Raw genomic sequence first — 5243 nt, forward strand, 5'->3', positions numbered from 1 at the left:
TTTTTTTTTTTTTTTTTTTTTTTTTTTTTTTTTTTTTTTTTTTTTTTTTTTTGGTACTCATGATTAAACTCAGGGGCTTAACCACTGGGCCATATTCTCAGCCTTTTTCTTGTGACTTTTTATTTTGAGACAGAGTCTCACTAAGTTGCTGAGGCTGGTCTTGACCTTGCAACCCTCCTGCCTCAGTTTTCCAAGTTATTAGGATTACAAGCATGCACCACCATAACTTGAATATTTTCTTCCATAAAGCATTTTCCTTTGCTTTCATTTGTGACTGAGAGTTGGGATGTTAATCTAATCTCAAGACCACTTGTCTTCAGTACTTTAAATACTATTCCTTTGTCATCCAAAATGTAGCACGTTAAGCAATAAACTTGATATTAATCTGATTATCTTTTTTTTTGCTTTGAAAGAAAGATTTTATTTTGTAATTCTATCCACTTTTTAATCACTTAGTACTTGATTTTCATATATGCACATTTTAAAAGACTGATTACTCAAAAAAAGAAATAAAAAAGAGTTGAGTACAGAACTTGGGAATCAGAATTCAGAAAAATCAGGCTGGGAGTGTAGGACACTTGCCTAGCATGCACAAAGCCCTGGGTTCAGTCCCAGCAATAATCTGATTATCTTTCTATGTAGAAATTATATTTGCCTTTCCAGAAATTGGCATGACTTTTTTCTTTTTCACTGGAGTTTACAAACTTCAAAATTATATCTGCTTGTATATTTCTCTTCAGTGTCACTGGAATCCTCGCTTTGTTATTTTTTCTCTATTATGTCGAATTTCCTTTCCTGAAAACCTCATCAAATATTGTTTTAGTCAGACTAAAGGAACCAACCAGCACAATTGTAGGGGAGGAAGATTTTATTTGGAGGCTCATGTTTCAGAGGTCACATAAGTGGCTGGCTCCACTCCTCAGGACTCAAGGTGAGGCAGGACATCATGGCAGAAGAGTGTGGCGAAGGTAAATAGCTCACATGATGATCAGGCAGGAGAGAGAGAGAGAGAGAGAGAGAGAGAGAGAGAGAGAGAGAGAGAGACTCCACGTTGTCAGATACAAATATATACCCCAAAGCCATGCCCCCAATCCTCACCTTCTCCAGCCATACCCTACCACTTCAGTTACCACTCAGTTTTTTGATAATAAAATATAAGCTTATTTATTTTTATGTTTTGCTGTGATTTATCAGTTAATCCCTATCAGGGGATTAATTTACTGATCAGGTTAAAACTCTCACAACTCAATCATTTCTTCTCTAAACCCTCTTGTGTTGTCTCACTCATGAGCTTTTGGGGGACACCTCACATCCAAACCATCCAAATTTTTTTATCTTTTCAATTTTTCTTCTTTCTTTTAAGTTTTTATTTCAAAATATGGCTTTCTGACCACAGTGAGGTACTTTTGCATGACAACTTAAAAGTCTATAAATGAAATTACTGATAAAACTAACTGATGATAAGAAAGCACTGCTGGTAAAAAATGTGAAATATTAAATTTGCTTTGAACAATTTCGGCAGTTTATTAAAAAGTTAAGTGTGTATTTACTATAAAGTCCAGCAATTATAATTATCCAACAGAACTAAAATGTCAATATTAGCACCTAGAATTGATAGGAATTTTTGCTTGTATTGGCCCTGAACTTAAATCCCAAGTTTCATCAATTAGTGAATGAATAAATAAAATGAGTGTACCTACAAAATAAAATCCTACCCAGCAGTAAGAAGGAACATTCTGCTGGTAAATGGACAACATGGATGAGCTGCTAGAACATTACATAAATGAAAGACTACATATTGTACAATTCTATCTATATCAAATGTCTGGATTGTGCAAATATATGAGACAGGTCACTGGTTGCCTGGGGTGAGGGTGCTGGCTGGGATTACCTGAATAGTGTCAAAATAAATTTTGGAGACTATCCTGGTGGCAACGACCACAGATAGGAGCATAGCAGACACTGACCTGTTTAGGGAATGCGAGGCAGAGGAGTTGGAACAATAGCAGAAAATCAGTGATGTCATTGAGTACTCTTTAGTTGCAGATTATAATTCAGTAGAATGTACTGAAAAACTAGTTACAGTAGTTGCAATAGACCCAGCTCCAGTACCTAGTTTGTTAAGCCCGCAGTTGGAACTACAATTATTCTCACATGAACCCCATGAGACCAGGCTCCACATTGCTCATGAGGCTCACCACCAACACCTTCATCACCATCATTCCAGCCACTATCTCATTAGAAGCATCATTCCATGATAGTCCCAGTCATAGCAGACCAGGTCCACTCTGAACACATCCACCATTCTCACTGCTATGTAGCCAACCTCATTGGGGCAAGTAGCTGTCTAGTCTCTTAGGCCTCTCCAAATAGACTTCAAATCCCAAGCTAGTCCCTTCTTGCTCTTTCACCTTCAGTGAGCATTGCCAGGTTTGTCATCACTATGAAATGACTCGGTGTACAGGTGAAAATAGCAATGAAGTGTCCAAATTGGTGAATACTCTCAAAACTATGTCTACCCTGGGCCAGAGTCTTGGGCCACTGGTATTCAACAATAGATCTGCCCATGGTGCTCAAACAACCAGTGGACTGGATTCTTCAGTGAAGAGACTTCTTCTACTCTAATGTTTTACCTCTAGAATGGCAGACAGAAAATAAGTCCATGGTGCCATGCTCAATTCCATGTAATTGAAGCTTTGAGAGGTCATGTGTGCTACTATTGGCCAGAAATGGTTGAATATCACAAGAAAGAAAAGTCCCTGGATTCAGAACCCAGTATCTCATCAGCAGCAAAGCCCCCATCCCCTGAGAAAATAGCTCCCGTTACTTCCACACCTTCTTCTACAAATATTCCCACTGTCACTACCTATCAAAGTCCCAAAGCTCAATGAGAATGTCAGCGATGCTCTCCAGACTTAGCTCATTATGCTAGTAGAGAATTTCTTATTATGGACAGGATGGTGGCAAAGTATCTCAACTCAAACTTCCATAAGGTTGTCCCATCTTTCTGATGATTTCATTGTACCTAAAGGCTAAAAAACAACATTTTATTCATGGACAATATGAAACACCATGTAGAACTTATTCAGCAGATTGGTGAGGTGGACAGTCATATTATCTGCCAACACTGTTACTGCCAGTTTTCCACTTCCTTCCAGCTACAATGCCACTTGGAAAATGTTCATAGTCCCTGTGATCTACTACCAAATGCAAGGTCCATGAATGGACATTTGAAAGTGAGCCACTATTTCTCCAGCATTTGAAGGATAAACATAAGCCTGGAAAGATGCCTTATGATTGTCAGGTGTATCAATATTGCTCCTAACTCGACTCTGAGGTAGATGTCCATTTTGGGATGATCCATTAGGATACCCAGCATCTGCTCTGCTCTTAATTGCCTGAAGTTCTTCAAAAATGGCAGTACATTTCAACAGCAGTACATGAGGCACCAGAAAAGAAACAACAATGCGGGCTGTTGTTTCTCTGTGCCAAGAACAAGATTGAACACAAGCTTCAGCACCGCAAAAATATCCAAGTAGCTGGATGGCTTGAAACCGGGCACCAAGGTGATAATCAGGCTTCCCGAGGGCAGACATGAATTGTTCCTGTATCTTCCAAGGATACACTTCCTAACACCTTGCAGGAGGCAGCCCCATTGACCTCCTCAGTTGACCCTCTGCTTGTCTCCCTTTGTCCCCCTGTCCAGTGCAACATCCAGAGGACAGCCATTAGGAGGATGAGTGTCACGGGCTGGTAGATGTGCCTCAAGTGCAGCTTTGAGATCCTGGATTTCCCTAATATTTCTCTACTCATGTACACTTCTCTGTGTTGCTGAAGTACCTGCTGCTCTCCAGCTTATGGCAACCACACAATCAACAATCATGTTCCACAAAACAGCCCCAAGTACTTGGCTTTGTTTAAAAATTCTGTGAGTGGAATCAAGCTGACCTGCACTTTGTTACCTCTGCAGGAGATGCCACTGTCAAGCCTTTGTTATTTAACCCCTCTCACAAATCCAGCAGCATCATGCCTCTTGCCTCACCTAGATCTCTCACTCAAGGCATGGTCAGACTTGTGACCAAGCGCATGACTGGAATTTGAAGAATATGTACCTTTCTCTTCCCTTCCCTCCTAACAGAGCTGCACTGTGACATCTGTGGGGGCTGCCCCAGTTGAGCCTGAAGAGCTACCAATTGCTGTGGCCCAGGCACGCCCATCACTGGTCCCAACCCCAACCCAACCCCACCACCAATCCCCATTCAACCACAGCCTTTAACCCTTCCACCCTTGGGAAGGGGGAGGAATTCAGGGAAAAAGGGGCACACCAGGTGGGGTATTTATATTTTTAATTTTGCCCCACCACTCCCTCCAACATTGACTCACACTTCTCTGTAAATGTATGGATTATTAGAAAACCAATACTTATCACATCTGAGCTGAAGAGCTGACCCCCAGGTTGTTTACTTCTGTTAAAAAGTTTTTGCGACTTAAAAAAAGCCCACACACCATTGTATCAGTATTTTTTATGACAAAATCAAGAGGGAAAAAAATAGAAGAAATCCTTTTGGGTGAATGTTAAAATGTTTTGTTTCCCCTTTTTCCTTGATTTTATCATAGCACTTCTGGGTTCCTTGTTTGTTTTACTGTGTGGCCAATGTCTTCGGGCATGATGCTATTTAGTAACCATTGTCAGTGTAGGAACATTTCTGAAGATGGGAAAGGCAAAAGTGTATAGTGCACAAACTGGTTTATTATACACACACACACACACACACACACACATATGGAAAACAACTTTTTTCATTGTGGAATCAATACTTTTATATAAAAATGAAAATTGAAAACAAATTTGGATTGTGATGATTGCAAAACTGTAAATTTACTAAAAATCACTGAAGCATACATCTAAAATGGCTGAATGTTATGATATTTAAATTATACCTCAGTAGAGCTGTTAAAATATTGCATTTCTTTTTCTTTTTCATTTTCTTTTTTTTTTTTTATTTTTTATTGTTGGTTGTTCAAAACATTACAAATTTCTTGATATATCATATTTCACACTTTGATTCAAGTGGGTTATGAACTCCCATTTTTACCCCGTATATAGATTGCAGAATCATATCAGTTACACATCCATTGATTTACATGTTGCCATACTAGTGTCTGTTGTATTCTGCTGCCTTTCCTATCCTCTACTATCCCCCCTCCCCTCTCCTCCCCTCCCCTCTTCTCTCTCTACCCCC

Source organism: Marmota marmota, unplaced genomic scaffold (genome assembly GCF_001458135.2).
Source record: "Marmota marmota marmota unplaced genomic scaffold, marMar, whole genome shotgun sequence".
In the NCBI taxonomy this organism is placed as follows: Eukaryota; Metazoa; Chordata; class Mammalia; order Rodentia; family Sciuridae; genus Marmota; species Marmota marmota.